This window comes from Pituophis catenifer, unplaced genomic scaffold (genome assembly GCF_029215685.1).
Source record: "Pituophis catenifer annectens isolate HBS135680 unplaced genomic scaffold, rPitCat1.0.hap2 SCAF_1, whole genome shotgun sequence".
Classification (NCBI taxonomy): Eukaryota; Metazoa; Chordata; class Lepidosauria; order Squamata; family Colubridae; genus Pituophis; species Pituophis catenifer.
The window spans coordinates 18,026,582-18,045,179 of record NW_027256881.1 but is presented as its reverse complement, the minus strand read 5'-3'; positions in this window follow the sequence as shown (position 1 = coordinate 18,045,179).

The window sequence follows — 18,598 nt, the reverse complement described above, 5'->3', positions numbered from 1 at the left end:
GTAGCAAAAATCCCTCCCCACCCCATGCCCAGCTGAGCCGCATGATCATCAGAGGCTTTTAATTTTATTTTTAAAAGCATTTTTTCTTCAACCTCTTTGGCCGAAAAAATGCTTTTAAAAGTAAAAACAAAGCCTCTGCTGATCAGGCAAGTCAGCTGGGATCATCAGAGGCTTTAAAAAAAAGAAAAGCCTCTGCCGATCAGTCAAGTCAGCTGGGATCATCAGAGACTTTTAAAAGCATTTTTTTACAACGTCTTCAGCCGAAGAGGTTGTGGAAAAAATGGTTTTAAAAGTAAAAAAAAAAAAAACCCTCTAATCTGCTTATGAGTCTACTGAGGTGAATTTTTCCATAGAGTTTTAAATTAGAAATCAGTATGAAAACTGGCTGACTTAAAAATCAATTCCCCAAAGCAGCCAGCTAATAGATCTGACCTCTCCTGATCTGCTAATCCCTAATCGCAATAATCCCAGCCCTAATTTGAGATGTATAAATTACTACTTGAATTGAAAGCAACATTAGGAACCGTTATTTGTTCTGCTTTATTTCCCAGATACTTTACACAGAACTGTGCATATGCAAAAACCCATCTCGCTGTTTCTTCCATAATATCCTCTTCTCCCATCCCTATGAAGAGTTATACAGGTGGATAAAATTCCTCAAAGTACAATCTTAACTAAACACTTGTGCGTGCTATTTATTATTATTATTTGCAATAGTTTACCCATTATGAAGCCACTTTAGTGTAGCAATTAAGGCACCATGCCGGAAATCGGGAATTCTAGTCCTTTAGGCGTGAAACTAGCTGGGTGACCTTGGACCTTTCAGTCCTAGTAAGGGGGTAATGTCAATCCACTTGCCAAGTTAACTCCAGGGACTTGTCCAGGCAGTCACCAGAAGTCAATACTGATTGACTTAAAGGCGTATACACAGACAAGAGAGAGAGAGAGGGAGGGAGGGAGGGAGGGTGGGAAAGAAATGCACAGTTTATCAATCCATTCATATCGATCAGGAATGTAAAGAAAGAACAGTTCCAAATGAATTAAGCAAAATTAGGATTGTAGTGAACTATGCATGCTGCAATTCATGTGATTAATTCTAGTTATACCAGGATTCAGAAAAACTGAATTGTAAGGCAAAATACATCATGGAAACAATAAAAATGTAGAACTAAGGAAATGAAATGAAATTAAACTACTCCCATTATTCAGTATTCATGGGAACCCTTCCCCCCCCCACTTTATCTTTAAAATTGAAATTTTGTTTTCTGATGTTTATGTACAAATTTGTGGATTTCAGTCTAGAATAAGAGAATAACAGAATAGCAGAGTATCTTGGAGGGCTTCTAGTCCAATCCCCTGCTCAGGCAGGAGACCCTATACCATTCTGGATAAATGGCTGCTAGACAATCTTCTTAACTCTTCTTAAAAACCTCCAGTGATGGGACACCCACAACCTCTGGAGGCAAGCTGTTCCACTGATTAATTGTTATGAGCTGTGGTGGTGCAGTGGTTAGAGTGCAGTACTACAGGCTACTTCTGCTGACTGCTGGCAATTTGGCAGTTCAAATCTCACCAGGCTCAAAGTTGACTCAGCCTTCCATCCTTCCGAGGTCGGTAAAACGAGGACCCAGATTGTTGGGGACAATATGTTGAACTCTGTAAACCACTTAGAGAGGGCTGCAAAGCACTGTGAAGTGGTATAGAAGTCTAATGGCTATTGCTATCACTGTCAAGAAATTGCTCCTTAGTTCTAGGTTTATTATTATTTTATTATTATTTATTCAATTTATATACCGCCCTTCTCCTATTGGACTCAGGGTGGTGCACAGCCAAGGATAAAACCAATACAAAATTTAAAATGAATTAAAAGAATTATACAGCTTTGGCCCACAATTTAAAACAATCCAATTAAAACCCAATTTACACTTAAAAAGCTAAAAAGCTAAAAAGAGCTAAAAAGGGGGAGGGGGTTCACGCCAGCCCTGCTTGATGGAAAAGAAAAGTTTTTAGGGCACGGTGAAAGGCCCGGAGATCTGGTATCCTTCGTATCTCCGGGGGCAAATCATTCCAGAGGGCAAGTGCTGCCACAGAGAAAGCCCTTCCCCTGGGGGTCACCAGCCGACATTGCCTGGCTGACGGCACCCTGAGGAGTCCCTCTCTGTGGTAGCATACTGGTCGGTGGGAGGCAATCGGCGGCAGAAGGTTGGATCTCTCTTTGATAAATTTCCACTCATTACTTCTTGTCCTGCAGTCAAATACTTCAGAGAATAGGTTGACCCCCCTCTACTCTTTGATAGCCTCTCAAATATTAGAACACTGCTGTCATGTCACCCCTAGTCCTTCTCTTCATTAGACTACACATAACCAATTCCTGCAACTGTTTATCATGTTTTAGCCTCCATCCCTCTAGTCATTTTTGTTGCTCTTCTCTGTACTGTTTATAGACTCTTAAAATCTTTTCTGTATCATGGTGACCAAAACTGGATGCAGTATTCCAGATGCGGTAATGACCAAAGAAGTATAAAGCAGTACTAATATTTCATGTGACCTTGATACTATCCCTCTGTGGATTCAGTGTAGAATAACTTTTTTTTTAGTAACTGCAGTACATGCTGGCTTATATTTAAGTGATTGTCCACTAGGACTCCTAGATCCTTCTCAGCGTTATTTCTGTTGAGCCACATACCACCTATTGTCATTTAGTTTTTCTTGCCTAAGTGTAAAACCTTATTTTTCTCACCACTGAATTACATTTTGTTGGATACAGCCCAGTGTTCAAGTCTGTCAAGGTCATTTTGGCTCTTTAGTCTATCTTCTAATGTTTTGGCTATTCCCCCAGCTTGGTATTGTCTACAAATTTAACGAGTTTCCCTTCTATCCCCTCGTCTAAATCATTTATGAAGATGTTGAAGAGTACTGGACCTAAGGCAGAATCTTGGGGTACCCTTGTACATGTTTCCATCCTGCTAGATGTAGTTTCATTAAGGACTACACATTGAGTGTGATTGGTCAGCCAGATACAAAGCCATCTGGTGGTGTTGCTGTTTATGCCACATTTTCCTGTCTTACCAAGAAGTAGATCTACTTTGTCAAATGCCTTACTGAAGTTCAAGTATATTATGTCCAAAGAATGCAATAAGATTTGTCTGGCATGATTGTTTTTGACAAACTCATGTTGGCTTCCAGTTATAGCTTTGCTTTTTTCTAGGTGAAAAAGCTGAATTACTTTGCTATCTATTCGTCTCAGCTAAATCCAATAGTTCTCTCTCTCTCTCTCCAGGTTTAGAGTGTTCTAAACTGCCACAAAGAAGAAGAGGTCAACTTATTTTCCAAAGCACCAGAAGGCAAAACAAGAAACAATGGGTGGAAACTAATCAAGGTGAGAAGCAACTTAGAATTAAGGAGTAACTTCTTAACAGTGAGGACAATTAACCAGTGGAACAGCTTGCCTTCAGAAGTTGTGGCTGCTTCATCACTGGAGATTTTTAAGAAAAGACTGGACAGTCACTTGTCTGGAATGGCATAAGGTCTCATGCTTCAGCAGGGGGCTGGACTAGAAGACCTCCAAGCTGTATTCTGATTGATTGATTGTTCTTCTTTGCATATAACTGCTATTAAAAGGGAATTTCTCAGATAGAAGGGAAGAAATAACAGTTTTAGAATACCTAAACCCTTTGGTCTTTGCCTAAATAGTTTGATCTGTCTCTTTTGCTTTCTCCTTTAGTCCATTTTTGAAAGCTTTTTCCACCTCAAGAAATGTGTCATTAAAAATCCCTATTAAAAAGGTTTTTAAAAATTTAAACTATCTCTACAGGTAATGCTCATTTAGCAACTGCCTTGTTTGGCAACTTTTCACAGTTATGACAGTGATGAAAAAGTAATTTTACAACAAGTCATTGCTTATGTGATCTTTGCAGTGCGATAAAGCAAAGGGAAGCTGAAGTAAGATCGTAAGTATAGTTATAGTATCATTAGCAATCGCTTTGCTTAATGACCAAGTTACCAGTCCTGATGAGGACTAGCTGTACTATAAGTTATCCAAATGCAGAACTTTGAGGTGGTTATATCACGAATGAAGGTGCATATAGGCTATATGGCTAGAGAGAAGTTCCCTGAAGATGAGCTCTAACACAAGTCCGAAAACTCGGAACACAAAACCTCTGGTCCCGGTGACCAATCCAGATTGGATCCTGTAGTTATATCAGTCTGACTCCATGCATACTTCATCCTGAGAAACATTGTCTTCTCTCTCATGGTTGCCTTCAAATTCATAAGAGCTGATAGGCCTGAATTTCTCCCGCAAAAGGAATTTTTGCTCCAATAGATCCACTTGAGATGGTATGCATAGAAAGCTAAATATTTTCTTTAGAGATTCTGTACCAATAATGTTGTCTTTGGAGCAGAGAAAAATAATCATGGGGCATTTGCAAATTAAAAATAACCAGAGCACAACGGATTTCATTTATCGAGAGAGCTTTCTGCTCTTTGAGCCCAGCTAGTCTCATCACTTGTTGATTTTCTCTTTTTTTTTTTTTAACACAAGTAATGTGAAAAACCAAGCCCTTAAAATGCAGTCATTTTTCTGGTTAATCACTTTGGTAGAATTAAGCAACAGAGAGGGAGAGATGAGCTGAGGAAGGGAAATCTACTTAGCAATTCTACAAATATCTGTAATTTACTAATCTCAAAGCGAAGGAAATAAATAGCAAGTATTCTGTGGTGGATAAATACACTAGGCAGGCAAACAGCTTTGCAAATATTATTACTGAATCTGTGAGGAAAAAAAAAAGAGAGAGAGAGAGAGAAGCGGAACAGCTTGACAGCACAAACAGTTGCAAGATGAAGATATGTCTCTATGCAACATGCAAGAATGGCTTGTTTCAATATTGCAAAAACAAACTTTATATCAGGAAATCAGTATTTTCATTCCTTTATCCTCCTTCTCCCTCACCTGTCAATTCTAAAACCTCCTCTAAAGGATTCCCCCAGTTAAACTGGAGGGTAGTACAATTGGGGAATGGAAACTCTACTCAGCTAATGGATAGCCATTATAGGACTTCATCTGGTGATCCAGGCTTGCATCAATTGCAGCTATCTTGTGAATCGGGAATGTGACTTGCTAACTGTGCTAGCAGTGTACACCAATTACTCAGATCTTTACTGCTGTCTCAGTTTGGAAAAGGGAACTCAATTGCTGGTAAAAATATAAAAAAACGGTAAAGGTTTTCCTATCAGTTGTGTCCGATTCTAGGGCACGGTGCTCATCTCTGACGGAATCAGAGTGACAGAAGATTATTTCTGTCAGATGTAAATGCCTTATTCTCTAATGTGTAAATAGTATATGAATGGGGTATCAGGGGTTAACTTATTCTTCACTTCTTAATGTATTCATAATTCACCACTCCCACTTATAGCTCCACCCATTGTATATATAAGGAGCCACCTACACCCTTTTCCTTGCTTCTATCTGTGAATATTCAGTGAATATAGAATGCCTATTGTAAATAAAAGGAAGTATATTTAAACCTTTAACTCTCACTAATATTATTGAGTCTGATCCTGAAAATATTGCAACAAGCTGGTAGCAGAGGATGGTTAATTGACTCAATAAAAACTTAAAAATGTCTAAGAAAGATAGGCCCAACACCAGGGCCTACAGCAAAGAAATGGAAACAGAACAAGAAATAATCAACGAATCCACAAACGCAATTTCGAGAGAATCCGAAGAATACACCACTGAAGACGAAGAAATAATAGACGAAAATGATGACCAGGAGGAAATCGAAATAGAGAATAACGAACTCAGGTCAGAGATATTAAAACTATTAAAAAGCCAGAAGAATGATGAAAGCCTCATCGCGAACCTCCAAGAAATGCTGAAGAACAGCGGAGCAGCGAGAGAGAAAAACATCACTAATGAGAAGTCTAAAGACCCAAAAATAGTGAGTGATATGACTGCAGAGAAAGTCATTACGAAGAAGAAAAACAGTGATCCCGCGCGAAATTTTGAATGGCAGCCATCTTGGTTTCAACAGGCCTCCAAGGTGAGCGAAGCAGAGCCAATCAAAATGCTCAATTCAAAATTTCTGGCGCGAAAAACGTTACCAGACAACGAAAATGAAAAAGAAGATTCGAACTCCTCAGAAGAATCAGAATCAGAAAGTGAAGATGACTCAACAAAATCCCAAATAAAATCAGCAATGAAAACACTTTTTGCTGCATTTGGGCCAAAACTAAAAATTACCAAAGAGCCACCGAAGAAGCGAGCGAGCAAGCCGATACCTCAAGACCTGCCCGCTCCCATCCTGACTTCGAAAGCGACGACGCCCGAACCCAGAGAGCCTTGTCGATTCCGCCCTACACCACAGACCGAAGCAAGTGCCAACGCCCCCAAAAGAAAAAGAAGAGCAGCCGCCGTCGTCAGAACTCCCAAGGTCGAACCAGAGACCGACTCGTCTGAAGCAGAGCAGAGCGAGCGAGCCGCAATGGAGAGAACCTTCCACGACGACTCCAAAGAAGAAATGGACAACGCGCATGCGCGAAACTACGCAGACGGTCCGGGAAGACATGAACTGGCGAGAGAACCACGCAGACTCGTTGCGAGCATCCCCATGCCGTTTTGCAATTTTCTACACTTGCGAGACCACGGACTACCTCAGGTCGTAAGTAATGGACAAAATAATGTCGGAAATTTACCCAGTGACTTCCCAAAACTAAGGGTTGATGGCATTAATTTGCAAGAATGGTATCAACAGCTCCAGGTTGTCTTTATGAAGGAAAATTTACTATTTTTTATCACTAGTCCCCCAAAAAGACCTTGGACTTTAAAAATAGATTGTTTACACCATAGAGCATTTTTCTTAATAATATCTAGTGTGTCTCCTGCAATGTATCATAGCATCAAACCTAATCTGACTATTTCAGAAATTATTCAATGCATGTTTAATTTGTTTCACAGCGATAGTGTGGCTACCACCACAAGAATGTCTAAGGATTTCTTTTCATCTAGAGTGAAACCAGGGGTTTCCATAAGTGAGCATTTAATATCTTTAAACAAAATAAGAGCTGAGCTGCATTTGAGGGGGGAGGTGATTTCAGACCAAACAATGAAAAGTGTTATTATCAACTCACTTGATTCATCATGGGACAGTTTTATGTCACATTTAGACACTATCAATCTAGGATATTTATCCATAGAAAGTCTATCCAATAAATTGATAGCAGAAGACAATTCAAGAAGAAATCGTTCTAGCAATCACACAGAACACAAACCTTATAGGAAAGTAGCTTTCCAAGAAAAATATAATGAAACATTTAAATGTCACAATTGTGGATCCAGGGAACACAATAGAAGAGATTGTCCCAAAATTTCAAAGGAAAGACATAGGTCAGAATATAGGAACAAATACAATTATAGACAGTCTTCCATAGATAGACATAGATATAGAAGCCCACCAAATTACAAAGAGAATAGAGGGGGTAGAGATAATTCAAAGGATAGAAAATCTGGTTCACTGAATGGATTAAATAAACAAGACAACACTAAAATACAGCAAAATGAGAACAATAATTGGCTTATTGATTCTGGAGCAACTAATCACACCACTAATAACAAAAATATATTGTCTTCATTTACAGAAGATAAATTTGTAATAAAGGTAGCTAACCAAGAAAAGGTTCAAGTATTAGGCAGAGGAAATGTAACCTTGCCTGGTCTAGGAAAAATAGAGGGGGTATTGTTAATACCTGAAATACCTCATAACATACTAAGTGCCATAAAACTAAGTAGAGATTCTGACATTAATATAGTTTTCTCAAAGGGAAAAGCGACTTTGGAGAAGAATAAAATAAATATAGGCACTGTGATGATTAAAGGAGGCCTACCTTATCTGATAACAAAGGAAAAATGGTTGCATAACATTGATTCAAATATGGAAGATTGTATTGAAGCAGATGATGAAAATATTAGCAACAGTGACAATGATGAATGTAAAATATCTCATGATCACGCAGATGCACACAATGAAAAAAAACCAAAAATAGGTAAACCAATTCATGATGAGTGTGCTCACATCTTACATAGGAAGTTAGGACATGCCAGTTTTCCTGTAGTACAAAAAATGACTGAACACGCAGAAGGTGTCAAAATAAAAAATTGTGAAAACTATTTGGAATGCTCAGTATGTAAATCTACAAAACTAAAAACTAGTCCCAGGCCAAGAAAATCTACTAGATCAACTAACAAAATTTTTGACTTAGTACACATGGACTTAGTTGGCCCATTAACTCCATCAATCACCTATAGAAAACGTTACTTCCTGACAATAGTAGACGATTATAGCCGTTATGGGTTTGTTTATACATTAAAACACAAAGATGAAACCTTTCAAAAATTTAAGGAATTTTACAAACGCATAGAAACACAACACAATATCAAAATAAAACAAATTATGACAGATAGGGGATGTGAATTCATGTCTAAAGAATTCTCCCAATGGTTAAAGGATAGAGGAATGCTACATTACACGTCTAGTCCATTTTCTGCGTTTCAGAACGGGATTGCAGAGAGAAAGAATTCCACATTACAAACCATGATTAGATGCACATTGGAGGATGCTGGCTTAAGCAAACAATTTTGGTCAGAAGCCTTACATTATTCAAATTACACACAAAATAGAACCTGGTCCAGTATTGTAAATAAGACACCATATGAAGTAATGTATAATAGGAAACCAAAATTAGCACACATGCACATATTTGGAGTCACTGCAGACGTACACATACCTAAGCAGTTGAGAAGAAAGGGAGAAAACGTATCCAGAAGACTCAGATTTATGGGATATGAAACTGGCACCAAAGGGTACAGATTCATTGATAATAATAACAAATTTATAGTTTCCAGAACAGCTGTGTTCCATGAACAGGCCAACTGGTCTAAATTACATCTTAATGAAATATTTCCAAATAAATGTAAAGATACAAAATCTCATGAGAAAGGGACCATAGAAAAACAGAATATCAACAAACATAAAAGCAAAACCAAAACTTGGACAAATAGCCAACACAAAATAAAGACAGACACACTAACAAAAAAAGAAGCAAGATATTTGCATGATAACAATAGCAAACCTGAAAGAGTCATTAGAAACAACAGAAATCAAATGCCAAATAAATACAGAGATTACATAATGCATATGGATGGTGAGCCAATAACACCTAATACTTATGAGGAAGTGTTAAAACTCCCTCGTGAAGAAAAAGAAAAATGGGAATTAGCTATGAAAAAAGAGATGGAAAGTTTACAAGGATTAAATGTATTTACACCTGCAATTGCACCTAAAGATAAAACAATTATTGGTACCAGGTGGATATATAAAATTAAGAACTTAGAAGGAGGCAATACTCTATATAAAGCTAGATTAGTTGCACAAGGTTATGCACAGAAATATCCGGAGGACTATACTGACACGTATTCCCCCACTGTAAGAACAGAGAGTGTCAAAACAGCTCTAGTGGTAGCATCAGCACTCAATCTTGATGTATTTCAATATGACATACAGACTGCGTATCTACACGCAAAACTAGATAAGGAAATATACGTAAGAGCACCTCACAGTCAATACACCAACAAAAATGAAATTTGGCTGTTGAACAAGAGTTTATACGGATTAAAACAATCTGGTAAAAGATGGTATGATTGTTTAGTAAAAGTACTTAAGACCATGGATTTCAACGCTACCACTGCTGATAACTGTTTCTTTGTCAAAAAGGGTGATGATTACATTGAATTTGTGTTGATTTATGTAGATGACATTTTGTATATAGGAAAACACAAAGAGAGAAGAGAAACTTTTGTAAATAAGTTAAATGAACATTTCTCGTTGAAATCTCTAGGTAAAGTGAACAAATATCTTGGTGTTCAAATTAATAAGACTAGAAGGGGATTCAAACTTACTCAGAGAGATAAGATTATAGAACTTTTAAATAAATGCAATTTAAACAATGCCAAACCCTGTGATACTCCTATGCAAACTGATTTTCTTAGAAATACTGATGAATCTTCCCCTGAATTCAAGGATAACACGTTTTATAGATCAATCATAGGTTCACTTCTTTATATATCTAATTGGACTAGACCAGATATCGCCTTACCACTCAATTTATTATCCAGACACGTCAGCAAACCAACAATGTATCACTGGGAAGCTGTTAAAAGAATTTTAAGATATCTGAAAAGTACACTAGATTTTTGCCTAGTATTAGAACCTAGTGATAATAAAGAACCAAAGCTTGCATGTTATGCAGATGCGGACTGGGCTGGAGACACATCATGCAGAAAAAGTACATCTGGTTATATTTTTCTCTTAAATGACTGTCCAGTTTACTGGTATACTGGAAAACAAGAACTAGTAGCCACTTCAACGACAGAAGCGGAATATGTTTGTTTATCCAAAGCTGCAAATAACCTTGTATGGTTTAATGATTTAATTTCAGATGTTTGGAAAAAACCTGCTTTGCCTTTTGTCATGCATGAAGACAATAAAGCGGCCATTGAAATATCTAGATCTGATGCCATTGGACAAAGGTCCAGGCATATAGATATAAAATTTAAACATGTGAGGCAATTATCTCAGGATGGATTTATTAAAGCAGTGCATTGTGATACTTCAGAACAATTAGCTGACATATTGACAAAGCCTTTACCTTCTAAGCAACACAAATATTTAACATCTAAATTGTATGTCTTGTATTGTCCTGAATCTGAATGTAATTGGTGTTGTATAACGAATCGGCATTTAGAGGGGGATTTGTCAGATGTAAATGCCTTATTCTCTAATGTGTAAATAGTATATGAATGGGGTATCAGGGGTTAACTTATTCTTCACTTCTTAATGTATTCATAATTCACCACTCCCACTTATAGCTCCACCCATTGTATATATAAGGAGCCACCTACACCCTTTTCCTTGCTTCTATCTGTGAATATTCAGTGAATATAGAATGCCTATTGTAAATAAAAGGAAGTATATTTAAACCTTTAACTCTCACTAATATTATTGAGTCTGATCCTGAAAATATTGCAACAATTTCCATTCTCATGTGGCCAAGCATGGCTCTACGCCAAAGGCACACAGAAAGTGGTTACTTTCCCACCAAAGGGGTACCTATTATTCTACTTTCATTTGTATGCTTTTGAAGTGTTATGTGGGTAGGAGCTGGGGCAAGTAACGGGAGTGTCAGGGTTCCAGGTAATACCCCCAATGAAAGAAAACTCTGAGGCTTGAAATTCCTCAAAGTTACATTTTATTAGAAATGTCATATTGGCACATATGGGAATACCCGAATCTAAAAGCTTCCAGGTTTTCCCTACCCAAAGAAAAGTTCAAGTCCCTGCCCCACTCCCACAAGTCCATCAAAGCACCGACCCAACTGGAGATGCCTCCCAGGTCCACCCTTCCAGGTGCAGGGCAAGACGGCCTTGAGTTTCTGAGAAAGGAATGTTATTATGACTATATATCATCCATGTTCCATACAATCCCCCCTCCCAATTTCCCACAGCAGTAAAATTGGCAGGCCTGAAGGCCCAATACAAAAGATGGCTTCCGGTCTGACAGGGAGCTCACCCCATTGTGCAGAGCTCCATTTCTCAAACCTGGACTGTCAGTTCTCCAGATGACAAACTCAGCATCTTTAACCACTGAGTCATTGCACCCCTCAGGTCAAAATATGCTCCCAGAGTATTACAACAGTCTACATCAGGAGAAGGAAAGATAGGAAAGGAAGCAGTCTAGCCAGTTTACCCATTCCATTGTGTCCAATCCCAGTCATTTTAAAAATGCCATTATTTAGCTGTGTTTGCTCAGGCAGCCCCTTAATTTCTGCTCCTTATTGATTCTGCCAACTCCCCAAATTAGGCACTAAGCACTAAGCACGAAGGGATGATTGGTCCAAGATTAAAACAACAACATGCTCAGACTTGACCAAATTTAAACAGCAGCCAGATAGCAATTACTGTGATTAGATTTCCAAGTTGGGTGGGTGGTTGGGAACCAGACTTTAAAATAGCTTTAGCAGTTTGCGAGATGAGGAATTGGGATATGAAAATAATACAGAAAACATATCACTCTAAACCAATGGTTTTTAAATTGACTCAATTACCCCCTTTCCCAATCTTGAATAATGTCATTACCTTTACAAAGACAAAAAAACCCTCCTCGGACTCCATTGCTTTACACAACTTCTTGGCAGTAGCAATCCCAAACTGAATCCTTGACTCCAGTTCAAATTGTTTAATTGCCCCACGGATATGCTCAAATTACCTCCAGTTTAAGAATCACTGCTTTAAACCTATCAGGATTTGTGTCTTTGGTTCAAATCCAACAACACTGCATTACTGTAATTTCATTCAGCTCATTCTTATTCATTCTTATTTTTTGAATCTAAATCATCCGTTAACCAATTCTGGTCTATTTTGTTCTAATGTATTACTCAGTGTTAAACATTCTTTGCAAATACTTAAAATCTCTCTTCAAATCTCTTAGCCATGGATAATGTGCTATTTGTTGTGTTAAATTTAAGGCCATCTATGGAGAAAGAAAGGGATGCGGTGGCTCAGCGGCTAAGACGCTGAGCTTGTCGATCGAAAGGTTGGCAGTTCAGCAGTTCGAATCCCTAGTGCCGCGTAACAGGGTGAGTTTCTGTTCCTTGTTCTAGCTTCTGCCAACCTAGCAGTTCAAAAGCACATAAAAATGTAAGTAGAAAAATAGGGACCACCTTTGGTGGGAAGGTAACAGCATTTTGTGTGCCTTTGGCATTTAGTCATGCCGGCCACATGACCACAGAGACGTCTTCAGACAGTGCTGGCTCTTCGGCTTTGAAACAGAGATGGGCACCACCCCTTAGAGTCAGGAACGACTAGCACATATGTGTGAGGGGAACCTTTACCTTTTATGGAGAAAGTGGTCAGAAAAAGTCAAGATGGCAGGGTGAGATGAGGCCAAAATTGCTATAACTAAAGATAAAGCAGGATGTGTAAATAAAGAGAACAACCCCTCACCCCAAACCCCAAGAATCTTATTGAAAAATTTGGGACCTGGGGGGGAGATAGATAAGAAGAAAACAATTTTGTAAGTAAATCTAGAACCAGACAAAAGAAGTTAGGTTGGAGCACATGAGCCCGATTCCAGCTAATCAATGAAGCAAGAACATTTAGAGATAAAAAGAAGTCTTGAAGTCAATCCACTTTTTGAGTTGTCTTTGGATCCAAACTTGGTGGCTTCCATCCCTCTAGCTAGTACTTGGCAGCCTAGTTGAGAAGGATAGTTCATGTGAGAAAGAAACACCTGTATATTTTTGATGTTAGTTTAAATTCACTGGGTCTTTGTGTATTGCAAAGAACCTGTTGTGCCCCTGTGTTCAGTTGTAAGAGATTTGTGTGTGTTTCTCTTCATTTACTGGCTATTGTCCAGGACTGTGTGTCTCGTCTGTTCAATCTGCATCTATCTGGGAACCTGTGTGAGTGAGTGTTTCTAAGTTGAACTTGGGACCATGTGTAGCAGCAGCTGCACTACCTCTGATTATTGCATGAGCTTACACTTTTATTCTTCTCTTTTTCCCTCTGGATATATTTCCACAAAGTCTGGAGTTGTAGACATCACAATTTTTATTTTCTACAAATACTTAGGGGATTTCTATGGATCCCAGAAGGCAATCTTGGAAATCAAAACAATGCTACAATCTGGCATTTTGCTCTACAGCAGGGCAGCTTCTTATTTAATTATTTAAATTAATTTGTTGTGTGTATATGTGACTGTAAAAATAAGTCGGGTGAGATGGGAAGCTTGACAACATTCAAGGCAATATATGTAGTGGTGGGATTCAAATAATTTAACAACCGGTTCTCTGCCCTAATGACCAGCTGGGTAGGTGTGGCTCGGTGGTCATGTGACCTTGTGGGTGTGGCCAACTCAATGTCACTCACGTTGATGGGCACTTCACCTTAGCTATTACAATGTAATAAGGGTTAACCAGAGAGGCAGTTTCTGTAAGCAGAGCAATAAAGATTAGGTTAGAAACAACACCAGAATGTTTCCTTCCTGCCTTCCTTACAGGATTAGCCCTCTATAGTGAAAAAAAACAAAATAAGATTTCTTCCAACAACTGGTTCTCCAAACTGCTTGGAAAGTTAACAACCGGTTCTCCTGAATAGGTGCGAACTGGCTGAATCCCACCATTGAATATATGCATATACACCATATATGGGCACTTTTGCACTTACACTCGGACCATATTGCTGAGCTCTGCGATACAGAATATAGGAAAAAGAGACATGTTCAAGCCAACTCTTATGCTGAAAGTAATATTTATGTATTTTTCTACCTATATGCCTTCTATATGCATTTTTAAAGATTGTGTTAATAAAACTGTTCTGGGTTAGAAACAGAAAGACAGATGGTAACACATGAGAATTACCAAACCTAAGGGTATAATTAACAGAAGGTAAAAAGATTAAGGTTTCCCTCCCCCCCATTGAAGACATAGATTTACATTTAGTTTTACCTGCCACTGAAATCTCTGTCTCTCTCATTTCTCTCTCTCTCTGTCCCTCCCTCCCTCTCTCTTTCTATGACTTTCTCTCTTTCTCTCTCATCTATTTGAATTCAAAATGAAATGTTGGGTATATGCTCTTCTGCAGAGTATGAGGTCAGAGAAGGCCCTGTGGTAAAATTTATTTGAAAATTCCTTTGTTATACAGGTGTCACCCTTCAAAGTGGTCTCAATAGGAAATAGACTCCACCAAAAACATAGAATTATTCTAAGCTTAATGAAGGCTACTTTAACAGAATCCACATTTTTTTTTTCCTCTCCCTCTCCTGCCTACTTACACATAAGCAGATACAGGCAGGCAGATATACAGATGCAGCAGGTCAGAGAGGATCCAGCCTGTGTCTCTTCCTTTGCTGAGTGCTAGGGCTCAAATAATTTCTGTCCTTTTCCATTTTTTTTTTTTTTTTTTTTTTTGGGTAATGGCTTCTGAATATTTCCCTCATTGCCTTAGTAATAGCAATAGCACTTAGACTTATATACCGCTTCATAGTGCTTTTACAGCCATCTCTAAGCGATTTACAGAGTCAGCATATATTGCCCCCAACAATCTGGGTCCTCATTTTACCCACCTCGGAAAGATGGAAGGCCGAGTCAACCTTGAGCCTGGTGAGATTTGAACTGCTGAACTGCAGCTAGCAGTCAACTGAAGTAGACTGCAGTAGTGCACTCTAATCACTGTGCCACCTCAGCTCCTTGCCTTGATGACATAATGAGAATATCTGGAACTGTTAAACCCACACCGCTCTCAAGGCTTCATATTATTTCTAACATTACCCCTCCTGATCTCAGGTGACAACAACAGATAGTCTGAGAGTAATTTAAGATAAATATGCCATCGACTCCAAGATATCTTCTAATACATAAAATTTTAGACTCTCTACCAGGGTGAAATCCAGCAGGTTCTGACAGGTTATGGAGAACCGGTAGCGGAAATTTTGAGTAGTTCGGAGAATGGCAAATACCATCTCTGGCTGGCCCCAGAGTGGGGAGGGAATGGGGATTTTGCAGTATCCTTCTCCTGGAGTGGGGTGGGAATGGAGATTTTGCAGTGTCCTTCCCCTGGAGTGGGGTGGGAATGGAGATTTTGCAGTATCCTTCCCCTGACATGCCCACCAAGCCAAGCCCACTAAGACACACCACACCCACCAAGCCACACCCACAGAACCAGTAGTAAAAAAATTTGGATTTCACCACTGCTCTCTACCTCTACCTCTCACCAGGCTTAAGTCTAGGAAAGCAATTTGGGATAACATACACAGCCTTATGATCTACAGGAAGAATGATGGACTAAGATGGGCGACTTTTAATAACCACAACCAAATAGATCATGTAGATCCAACAGAATCACTTCCAGAATTCTGTTACCACCCCCACCCCCCGACCCCCAGAATATGGAGCCACCTGAATAGAATCAGGACAGGCCACACCACACCAAAACTAAGGCAAAACTCTTTAAGTGGAGAATGGCTGAGAGCCCACAATGCGACTATGGTGCTCCAGAACAAACAATAACCCATATAGTTCAAGAATATCTCCTCAGGAAATTTAAAGGCATCTGGGATGATTTCATCACAGCCATACCAGAAGCAGTTAGATGGTTAGCTCCCTTAGGTATTGAATTATAATATTCATCCCATTGAAATTCTATGGCCCCATTTACTGGTGATTTTATTATGGTTTTATCTTAATTTAATATTTAAGATTTTATTTCCTATATTGTATAGGAATATCATATCTTTTACATATATCGTATCTTTTACAATAAAGTTGACATTTTATTTAAATTAAATTTGTATATCAGTGATTACATGACTTCTGTAGATGCCATATGTTAGATAATAATAAATAAAATGCCATCTCTATGGGCTCTCTATAGCAGAGGATGGACTAGATCAGGGGTGTCAAACTCGATTTTATTGAGGGACGCATCAGGATTGTGTTTGACCTCAGATGGCCGGGGTGGGCATGGCCAGGGTGGGCGTGGCCAGCTCAACATCACTCATGTCAAGGATGCCTGTGGTGCAGTGGTAGGTGGCCCCCGATTCAGACTAGTTCTATAGAACCAGTAGTAAAACCGGCGGGAGGCTCCGCCCACTGACCCTGAAGTCACCAGAAGCAATCTGCGCATGCAGTGAACCAGTAATAAAGGTAAGTAGAACCCACCCCTACTGTGGTGGCTTGAGTGCTCTGCCAGTAAAAATGAGCTCCCGAGCTCCATTTTCGGTTGCGACAGCCTCCTGAAACCCTCTGCCAGCAAAAACGGAGCTTTGGGGTGCCATGTGCATCCCTCAGGCCCCATTTTTGGCTGCAACAGACTTCTGCAACCTCTGCCAGTAAAATCAGAGCTCGGGATGGCCACACATAGCAACCCCAAGCTCTGTTTTCACTGGCAAAGGGCTGCAGAAGACCATCGTGACCAAAAACAGGATCTGGGGGGACCACGTGCTGCCTTCCCGAGCTCCACTTTCACTGGCAGAGGCACCTTGGGCCAGTCCTTCAATGTTTCCAGGGCAGCCCCACGGGCCAGATCTAAACACCCCATGGGCCGGATGCAGTCTGCAGGCCTTGGGTTTGACACCCCTGGATTAGATGATCCTCAAGATCCCTTTATATTTTATGATTCTATTATGGTTCACCAACATGCCATTTCCTTCCATATCTCTCCTTTATAAGGAGAACATTTTTTTTTTATTTCCCCTAGGCCTCCAAGGAATCAAATTCCTGGACTCAGGAGGAAGAGAACCTCTTGTTCGTATGGGCCAAAACATTCAATACAAATCAAAGAATCCTAGAGCAGATGTGTGGTTAAACCAATTTAAGTAACTCTTGTGGCAAATACAGATAAGAGGCTCCTATCAAAGAAGTAGTAGTTTTGTCAGTCAGTGGGTTTGGATAATTGGATGTCTGGATGCTGCTACTTTAGCTTAATTGGTTCCCTTGAAGGACACTATGTGCCAGAATGCTAAGGTGCAATAAGTAGAAATCTGACTGGCTGAAGTCCCTTTCCACATGCATTATTACAGAATTATGGAGCTTTCCAAGACCTGTGTAATAAATTATGGACCTCAGAAAGTTCTTTAAGAGCAGAAATAGGACAATCTGATATTCACCAGTCCAGATATTTCACACTTTAGCACCCTTTAACCCCAACCCAGCAGTGACAATTCCAAGGAACTGTAACTCAAAAGATCTGGAGAACATTGGATTGCCTTGTCTGTTGAAACACCCCAGTGGCTTAAATACAGTTCTGAGTGGCAGGCCTAAACTATTTGCAGCAACCTCTACAATAATCCAGTTATATCTACTGAATACAGGAAGAGAAAAGGCCATTGTTGCCATCTTCCCTTCCTTATTGATTCTGCTGAGCCCAGCAGATCTGCACAGCTCATAAACTGCATGATTACATTTATAGCCATGTTCCTATTAAGTGAGAGGTGCGGTGAAGATTAATCACGTGTATCCCCTCCAGCAAGGAGGTGGGGAAGCCAATGTCAGAGGCAGGATCCTAAATCTCTGGAAGCTAATAAAGTCCCAGACCTTCATAAGAGGAAGGGGCGGGGGAAGGAAGAAGAATGCCTTTATAAGCAAGCAGAAGGCATTTTGCCATACTATTTTGCTCGCTCTCTGGCTGAGATGGCTGCATTATGGTGATTGGAGATAAGTCAAACAGGTAACTAGGAAAAGAAATGAGAATTGTGATTATTTCACTGAATTCTTGTTGAAACTTGCATTTGTGCCTGCCTGTGATTAAATTCCCATAGCTGTAGTTTAATCACAGGTTATTGAATATATTATCATTGGTTGTGTTCCCACAATTAAACATGTACCATCAAGTCAGTGTTGACTCTTAGTGACCATACTGATTGGCCCAAAGGTGCTTTTTCAAGAGGCACCTGGATTTTCTGGTTTTTCTTTGAAGATGTTTTGCTTTTCATCCAAGAAGTTTCTTCAGCTCTGACTGGATGGGGGGGAATGGAAGGATTCATACTCC